Source organism: Hippocampus zosterae, chromosome 9 (genome assembly GCF_025434085.1).
Source record: "Hippocampus zosterae strain Florida chromosome 9, ASM2543408v3, whole genome shotgun sequence".
Taxonomy (NCBI): Eukaryota; Metazoa; Chordata; class Actinopteri; order Syngnathiformes; family Syngnathidae; genus Hippocampus; species Hippocampus zosterae.
Genome location: NC_067459.1, coordinates 15,451,578 through 15,461,863, shown reverse-complemented (window position 1 = coordinate 15,461,863; position 10,286 = coordinate 15,451,578).

The window sequence follows — 10,286 nt, the reverse complement described above, 5'->3', positions numbered from 1 at the left end:
ACAGACAGTCGCGCAATCTTCACCAATTTTCTGCATACACTTTGTTGTCTGAAGCAGTTCTAGATGAAAGAGGAGAGGATCAAAGTGTCCTTTGACTAGTGATTCAGAGACATCATGCTGAAAATATGCGCACGTCTGCTACAAGCTAAGTTTTGAAAGCAAACACGAAGCTGTAGCGTCCATTGACGAAAAGAGATTACGGTAGTTCACTTCTCCTGTCCCACGTAATCCGCTTCAAACTCCAAGCCGCGACTCCCAGTTCCAAATCCGCATCGGCGCTCCGCGCTAACGCTCCTTTCTTCTCATCGTCGGCTCCTCAAGACTTACATCCATCCAGCCGCAAACCGTTCAACAGCACCGATCTCTCTGTCGAACAAAGCGGGGCTGAGAAAAATGCTGCCCATTACAGGCGCAAGACACAAGCGCCCCGGGACTGTCCAGCAACGACAGTCAAATGGCGCCAACTTTCCTCGCAGTCAAAAACAGTGCTGGTATACCAATGCTGCCGAGAAGGCGCAACCACCAAGCACAGAGTCTCCTCCTTGATGAATGTCGTGGCCAAAAAATGCAGAAAAAAGTCCAAAGTCATCTACATGTGCTATTTTTAGCAGGAAAAAACAATTATAGCAGGAAAAAACAAAATCTAAATGAAAATAAATGGAAATCTGCAAATTGCATACTATGTTAATGTTCATATTGCAATAGTATTCTTTGTTTGATGAACAAGCAAAAATGCTTGTGACTCACTCTGCTTGAACGGTGATTTTTATTGCCTTCTATTATCTGTTGAGTCAGACTCTTTTGTGTACGAACAAGCTTACTTACCATTTACCTCTATTTTCATTTTCAGAGGTAAACTCTGAAATAGACTCAAAATGTGTGAGCCCAACAACAACCCCCCCCCTCTCCTCCTCCATCCCAAACCCCCACTCTGTTGACGCTGCAGTTCCGTGTCCCACGCACACGCTAATGTGGGCGACTGGTGGCGCGGTGCACCCGTGAAAAAGGGTTGCGGTCAGCGGAGGTGGCAAGCGACGCATCCAGCGTGAGGCTAATTGCTGAAAGAGAGTGTTCAGAGGACAAAGGTTCAGTGTTGAGGTTGGAGTTGCCATTATTTGGATTTCATATAAGATCCAGCCTGATAGGAGGGCCTCTCATCAACCTAATTTAGAGAATCAAGAGGGGACAAATGAGAGTGAGAGCGAAGCCCTTTACGGATGCAAACGGACAAAGACCACCCAGTACAAGCTCAGAGAGAGCGATGCCAGCAATGACATAAACCTTTTGACAAATCCTTACTCGACATAAACAAACATTCACAGTCCCCTGCTTCTCGAGTTCATCAACGTGCCGCGCAGATCATCGCTCAGAGCCGCCCTAAATGGACAAGGGAGGACATTGATTGATGCTTTTATTGTTTTTCTGCCACATAAAGTTGAGTCGTACAAGTTGGATGTGACGTGTTAAGGGTCCAACGGTGCACGTAAAAGCCTCACGTCCGCCGACATCATGAACTCTGACCCCGAGCTCATTCAATAAAAGGATGCTAAGAAAGGCTCTTGTGAAACGATACAGTCCAACGGGAATATCGAACATGCCACAAAGCCCTCAAGAAAAGCTGATGGGGGGCTGGTAGCATTTGGGAGGAGCTTTATGGCAATTAGCCATAAAGTTGAGAAAGAAGGTGAATTGGGGGCAAGCAGTGAATAGCGTCAATTGCTGGACAGTCATCAGTCACACCTTTTTGTCTGGCTCGCCAACTGCTGTGTGTCGACAGAGAGGAACCGTTCAACAAAGATCACACGCGCGGGACTGGACAGAAGAATCTAACATGACAATAAAATCAAGTGGCAGTGGAGCAGGAAAAGTGGAGGCCTGAAGCAGCTTATCTTATAATTGATATTTTTCAATCAACCAACCCGTGTTGCTGTTATTTAAAGCAACAGACTTATTCAAAAGATATATTTTTGTATTAACGCCAAAAAGGTCATTCCTTAAATAATAAATTGGATCCAATGTGTCTAGTTAGATCCATATGTTTCGGTACAGCAGCACGGTGGACGACTGCTTCTGCCTCACAGTGCAGGGGGACCGGGTTCAATTCCAACTACGGCCTTCCTGTGTGGAGTTTGCATGCTCTCCCTGTGCCTGCGTGGGTTTTCTCCGGGTACTGCGCTTTCCTCCCACATTCCAAAAGCATGCGTGGGAGGACTCTAAATTGTCCCGAGGTATGAGTGTGAGAGCGGATGGTTGTTCGTCTGTGTGTGCCCTGCGACTGGCTGGCAATCGGTTCAGGGTGTCCAACCGTGTCTGAAGACAGCTGGGATAGGCTCCAGCACACCCCGCAGCCCTAGTTAAGATAAGCGGGTCGGAAAATGGATGGACATTATGCATTGTCTAAATTGTGTTTCATCATCAAAATAAGGAATCGTCCAACCATTTTTAATGAGGTCATCGCTTTTTGTCTTCAAAAATGTAATTGGTTTAGCAAAACAATGACATTTGTTCATTTTAAAGCAGCCGAAACATTTTTTTTGCTCATAATAATATTTAGCTCCTGTATACTATTTTTTAACTCAATTAATATTTGACCAACTCACAGAAATTTGCATCTTCTGTTGGTTTATTTGAATCTGTTTTGGAAAAAGGAGTCCAGCAAAGTCAGCAATTAGCACAACTGTGGTGTCACCGTTTGCGCAAATAAAATGTAAGAGGCAATGACAATTACACGGGCTGAAAGCTAGTTTTAATCAGAGATGGCTTTATGTGTGCATACCAGCTGTTGGAGAAATGTTTTGCTTTTAAGTTTGACCTTAATTATAATTTACAACATTTCAGGAAAAACATGGAATTGAATTGAATGCTTTGTGCAATGCAAACCCGAACAAAAAGGGGATCCTCCAAACTGTTCCCATAGAACTGTCCACAATGAGATTCACGGCGAACTAAAGGTTATGATTAATTAATTGATTACGAGGTTTGTCCCTATTAGGTAAGAGGGCCTGAAAGAAGCAATGCTCCATTCATCACAAGTAATGTCCCTGCTTCATCGCCCTTGCACATCGTAGCCCGAACAATTCATCATTTGGGCTTGAAATGAAATGCATTGCCAAAATATAGAACGCGGTCAGTTACAGTGGCGGCCATTAAAACAAGGCCTTGTGCACTTCTTTGAGGCCTGATCAGTCAGTGAATGGCACTGTGGGGTCTCCATAGTTCACATGGCACATCTCTCAAGCACCCACAGGGGTGGGGGCGGCTTGGGCCCCTTAGTCCCTCCCTCCCTCACTCCCTCCTCCCTCCCCATGTCATGCCTTAACTGAGTGTTGTGTTGACACAGCGCTGGCCAATCTAATTTTGATTGTCAGGAGCAAGCAATGGCGATCCTCTCACCACCACCCCCTGAGATCATCAAGTTCATTTCTCTGACTACATAGGGATCCCTCCTGCCCACCACACACCAAACCCCCGCCCCCAAACTTTCACCCCCACCCCACCCCCCACCCACACCCTCTCTCCATCTCCCCATCTCCCCATCTCCCCAGCACTAGAACAATATTCATCCGTTCCTGGGCCTCTCAGAGTGAGCTCACTGGAGTTAATCTCTCAGGCCTCTCTCGTCTCTTTTGCTGCCTCTTTCTCCCCTCTCGCTCTATTCAAAAAGCCAACTGAGAATAGCGTGAATTAGTGACAGTTATTATTCAGACTAATGAGTGAAATCTCGAAGACAACAAAAGTGGACTCTGTGCGTTCAGAAATCATTTGGTCTCGGAGAGATTTATTCATCCAATCCAATCCAAATCATGATATCGAAATACTTAGAAAAGTAATATTGATTTAAATAATACACATTTTTAAAATATCAGTTCTGCATTTGGCTTTGTATTTTGCTTTGCGCTGGACATCCGAAAAGACAAATGGTTATATAATGTCTATAAGTGCAAACCTCGTTTGGAGTTAACCTTTGTGCAAACATGCAAATGTTAAGAGATATCACATTATTCCTCAAATGGTAAATGACCATTTCTTTGGATCACAATTCATACATTATTAATGTGTTCTCGGTGCCGTCCATCAATTTAGATTTAGGGATGCATGACGGCTGAGTGGGAAAAAAAAGGTCCCTTAATTCCTTTTGATTTGTCTCCTTGTCAGTGTCGACATTCAAAACAAGTGATTATTTGGAAAATGAAGATACTCTACCACATGGTACTTTAATTAAAAATGATTACTGAATAAGTAGCCTTGCTCTCAAAGAATAAGGATGATTGATTGCTATGATTTTTAATGTTTTCCCGAAATACTGCGTTAACCCAATTTAAATATTTAAAACTGTGTCCACTTTACACTTGGATTACGCTCTACGTCTACTCGTACTACTAATTTTTGTGGTTATAATTTAGTTTTAATTATTCTAAAGATCAAATAATTGGCAATATATTAACAAATAAAATGACAAATTGTGTAATTTGTTCATTCAAACAATACAAATCTCAATTTATTTTGAGGAAAAAATAATCAGACAGAAGTGCTTGGTTTAAAACTGTCATTGTAAAACCTTTACATGACATGACACAAGTTCAACATCATGAAGAAAAACAACTGTAGCAAAAAAAAAAAGGTTACTTAATTAAGATCAAGTTTCTATTTTTCCCGTCCTGTTGAACAATTGTGTTTTAGCTTCACTGCGTCTTTCTGTGTTAAACTGAATAAACAGGATTGTTGCATTATTTTTTTTTTTTGCATTTGTTCACTGTGGTTGTTTTAAACATGCTCGAGAAAAAAAACAAGACCTGACATCAATCAAACACTCCAGTTTGGGCTTCAGCCCAGCGACAACAACTGCGGCTTGTCAGAAATCATCTTGACGTTATAGAAAACAATTTCAAATCGAAAGATCAAAGGTGAAAGGTCGGAATTATGCTGTCAGGTCAGGGGCTCATGGGTTCATTTGGAGAGGTGGTGGTTGAGGGGGGGAGCTGACCAGGTGTGGGTCCGTGTAGCATGCTATTTGTAATGAAAGAAATGCTTCAAATGTAGAGGGAGTGGGCGAATGTTAAATAAAAAAACAGGCTGGGAAGTGTGGGCAGCGTGTACGGAGTGTCCGGCGTAGGTGCGTGATTTGCAAGTTGTCAGATGACGGCCTCACCCGTTGAGGAGCAGTATAGTCCCCCATTCCCTGTCCGGTGCTCGCTGCTCCCCACCCCCTTCCCTCTCGGTATACCCCATGGGAGGAGGTCTGTTGCGCTGTGGCCGCACTAAATCAACAGCGTCCTAATGAGGTGTCACACTTGACCCCCAGCAGCCTCGGCCCCTCACTTGGGTGTCAGAGCCACAATGAGCGACTCTCCATCTCCAGCGCCTGGCTGACACATTTTGATTCATGAGAGAGCCTGGGCCCTGTCAGGTCAAAATTACCCCTATCAAAACGGCACCATCAAAACATTCATCAAGCCTACCCCTGGACCTCCTTTCGCTCATTTCTTTTAAAAGAAGAATCAACAAATAGTAGAATCCTGCACTGGCACGCACCTTGAATCACACAACGGCATGTCCTCATCATGTCTCCGATTGCCTTTTGTGCCAGAGCCCTTGAGCTGTCCCACCCCCTTCGGTCCGAATGCTTCTCTGAGTAATAAACTCTGTCCCCCAGGTGTTTCTAAGCCTGTCATCTGACCCCACCCCTTCTGACCCAAAACATCTTCGAATGTGAACAGGTCTTTGCAGCTTAATGAAAAACGGAGGGCCAAGTCAGCGGAAGATATTTTCGCTCGGATCCTCGGATCCTCTTTCTACATCAGCTACTTCACTCGGCCACATACCAGGAGAACTACAGTGCAAGTACATGTGATTCTTGGCGGATGTCATGGCATTCAATGACATCATCTATGACAGCAGAGCTGACTGATGCTTATACAACTAAGAAAAATTGACTGGGTGACAGCTTATGGCAATATTTTTTTTTATATGTAGGGTTTTGAAAAGCAGTTCCGAGTAGGGGTGTACCCAAAAACGGTTTGAAATAAGAATATCAGTTTTGATTTAGCGGCCCGGTAGTCCAGTGGTTAGCACGTCGGCTTCATAGTGCAGAGGTACCGGGTTCAATTCCAGCTCCGGCCTCCCTGTGTGGAGTTTGCATGTTCTCCCCGGGCCTGCGTGGGTTTTCTCTGGGTGCTCCGGTTTCCTCCCACATTCCAAAAATATGCATGGCAGGCTGATTGAACACTCTAAATTGTCCCTAGGTGTGAGTGTGAGCATAGATGGTTATTCGTCTCTGTGTGCCCTGCGATTGGCTGGCAACCGATTCAGGGTGTCCCCCGCCTACTACCCAGAGACGGCTGGGATGGGCTCCAGCACCCCCGCGACCCTAGTGAGGATCAAGCGGTACGGAAGATGAATGCATGAGTTTTGATTTAAAACATGTGAACGTATCAAATCAAACGGAATCGTTCCACTTTAAAATTTACTCAGAGACGTGTCGAATCGCCTTTTATTGGAGAGATGCACACCCCTCTTATATATGTATCGTCTATTGGAAGGAAATGCCACATTTCCAGTATTGATAAGTTCTTTCAAAATTGCATCTTACCCTCACCAACTGACCCGTATTGTTCCACTTTAAAATGAATCGTCCTAGAATCATATCGCACCCCTTGTATCAAGATCCGAATCGTCTTTTATCAGAGAGATGTGCACCCCTAATTTCCAGTAATTTCCTTTCCTAGGAATCATTTGATTGCTTTCCTGACAATTCTGTTGATTGTCAGCATTGAAAACTTCTTACATTGCAAATGAGTGACGGCGTCACACACAGGAAGTGTCGTTTGGTTCTAAACTTTTCCAACAGTGTTAGTGTTAGTCTGCTTGTCAAACAAATCAAATTGATTGGATCCTATTCGATAGGGAAAAGGGTCAATTAAAAGAAACAAAACTATAATGTTTTGTGATTAGAATTAAGCAGGTATAGACAATGACTATAATATTAACATATTATACAACATTGAACCACAAACCATAAAGAAATTGCCAGCTATACCGGGTTGTAGACTCATCACAGTTACAAATATTTAAACATATTTTTAAAATATGAGTCAGATTATTATCCAACAGAAATGATCAAATTAGGGAAAACAAAGATATAAAAGTATACGTCAACAAGTCTGTTGTGTTTCCAGCTCAGCTTTAACAAATGTGTGGCTGACAAAATGAAAAGAAATCTAAAAAGACCGATGATCATCATTATCATTATTTACACTTACCATCAAGTATATTTATTATTGTTTCATTAAATCTATTATTGCACTCTGCTGTATACTTAGAACGGATTCTGATAATTTCGTTATGGAGAGACGAGAGAGTCAAAAATATTTGTGACAGCTCTCATTGTGGTTCAGTACTGTTATTAGTGGCACAGTCAAAACAGAAAATGTGTGTTTTTGTCAAGGGAAAATATTTGATACACTTGCATTTGAAGTTTATTTTGTAAAATGGTCATACATTTGTTGCTGGTAGATTATGTATAAAAGGTGTCTTAATACATCTTAATGAGTTATTCATTCATTCATCTTCCGAGCCGCTTGATCCTCACTAGGGTCGCGGGGGGTGCTGGAGCCTATCCCAGCTGTCTTCGGGCAGTAGGCGGGGGACACCCTGAATCGGTTGCCAGCCAATCGCAGGGCACACAGAGACGAACAACCATTCGCACTCACACTCACACCTAGGGACAATTTAGAGTGTCCAATCAGCCTGCCATGCATATTTTTGGAATGTGGGAGGAAACCGGAGCACCCGGAGAAAACCCACGCAGGCCCGGGGAGAACATGCAAACTCCACACAGGGAGGCCGGAGCTGGACTTAATGAGTTATGAGTAAGTTATATTTGATTTGAGTAAGGCTGATTATTTTATCTTCGACACGCCTGCGCTCGCTCACCCGCCTTGTTGCAGAAACGTTTTTTCCGATGCCCTCGTTTGAGTGTTCAAAAGGCAGACAAACACAAACCCTATGTTGCCGCTGACCAGCAGGCCTCTCCTGGTTTCTGTCAAAGCTCCTCATTTAGTTCTCAAGGGCAGTCGGCTTCAAATGAAACATGACTCCGCCCTGAGTCGAGTGTTTACCGAATACTGTGAGATGGATAGATAACATTCACTCTGCCCCCCCCCCCCCCCAAAAAAAAGATTTTGGGTCATGTTGTGAGTACCTGGTATTTTTACAAATTTCTGGAAACTAAAACTTTCGGAAAGATGCTTTGATTTCATGCTTTGTAACATTGACTTTTGTGTTATGTCATCTTCAAGTATGTCTCACTCTCTAATGCCATGCATTGTTAAATTGTGTTTTGGTGCATTAATTTGTTAAATTAAGATCTAGTGCTCGTATTAAAGGGTCGAGTAAATCACATCTAATCCCATTTCCAATATGTCCCGCCCACTACTACTTATTTCTCATATATTGACATTTGTATAATCGATTCGTGCTCATAGCGTAGTACATCGTAATTGTTGCAGAGCAATAAAATATAGCAGCTCTTGACTTTGCAGCATATTCTATAAAATAATGACAAATGACACACAATAGCAAATTGTTAAGCTACTGTATGCTATACAGTACAACAATGCGCGTAATGTCATTGCTAACGGCAGAGGCAGGCTATTGCACTTGAAAAAGAATAGATATTAAGGCAGTGTGGTAAAATATGAATCATAATAGTTGTGATGTAATATACAGTTATTTATACTGTAAATACACTTTTGTGATTGTCTGGGTCTTTTTTGTGTATGTGTTGTAATTACATTTTTGCACCATGATAGATGACATTCATTTGCTAGAGTGTATGTGTGAGAGAAATGAACCAGAATCCATCCAGCCGTCCATCCATTTACTAATCCTCAAGGGAGTCGCGGGTGTGATGGAGCCCATCCCAGCTGTCTTCGGGTGAGTCGGCGGGGGACACCCTGAACTGGTTGCCAACCAATCAGAAGGCACACATAGAAAAACAACAGTTTATGCTCACAATCACACCGAGGAATAATTTAGAGTGTTCCATTAACCCGCCATGCACGTTCCCGGAATGTGGGAGGAAACCGGAGTACCCGGAGAAAACCCACACAGGCACGGGGAGAACATGGAAACGACCGCAGTGGAAATCTAACCCTTTCCTTCTGCACAGTGAGGTGGACGTGCTAATCAGCAGGCCACCGTGCCGCTTTGAACCAGAATTCAGAAATAAATTAATTCCCTCTTCAGGAAAAGGTTTTGTTTTTTTTCGTCAAAAGACCTCTTGAAGTGTCAGAGAGTGGTGGACACTGTCTTTGTAAGTCATTGTATGGGAGGAACTTTGGATGTAGTTAAACAGCTAAGACAGGAACTTTTAACACACAGACAATGGACTATTTTTCTGAAACGTTGCACACGACAAGTGAGGAACAAATTGTGTGTGTGTGTGTGGCAGCGTGCGTTTGAGCGCACGTGTGTGTATGTACCCCCACCCCATGTCAAACAACCGCCCTGGTGCTGACCACCCTTTCTGTCCTCTAATAAAAAACGTGAGAGAAAGAAAAGAGAAATCATTCTCTGTTGAAGAAGTTTACGAGATCTTCCTTTAAAGGGAGCAAAGAGCAAGTATCCATGGGAATCTTAGCACGTTAGGGAGGCCTTTCTCCCTTCCTCTCATCCGCTCTCCCCCGCTGCACCCATGGACCGACGCAATTGTTTATTTTCCCCCATTGAGCCTGCTCCATTCACTGGCATTCACATTGACTCTGCTCAATTGGAGTGAGACAGCACTTATTCGGCGAGAGGAATGCAGTGTTCCACTGACAGAGCAGCAAGAATGCAAAGGAAAAAAATCATTAAAGGGTCTTAAAGGAAAAGGTACAGCTGAGCGTGAGGGAGAACGACGTCAAAGCAAACAATGTGGCATGATGTGTATACCACACATCACCTTGACACAAGAAAGCGGAATTCTGCAGTGGAGCGGGTATCCTAGAAGGAGGTCATTCATTCTCTGTGCCTTCTTAACTGAAATTGCCCGTAGAACAATGAGGCCTTCTCTGGTCTGCGCAGTCCCTTTTTATGAGATGCGGCCTGTCCTCCAGCCCTCACTCTTCCCGGGTCGTGCACAATAGCTTCAAGCTGGACCTAGGAGTTAATTTCTCCCCAGTCCTTTCTGTCACGAGGAGGGCGTGGTAATGACAGTTTCCCCTCTAGAACAATGTCCGTGTCCACCAAAGCCTTCTTGGTGCTGTCAAACTCAATTAGCTTTGACTGGTGACAATATGATCGTA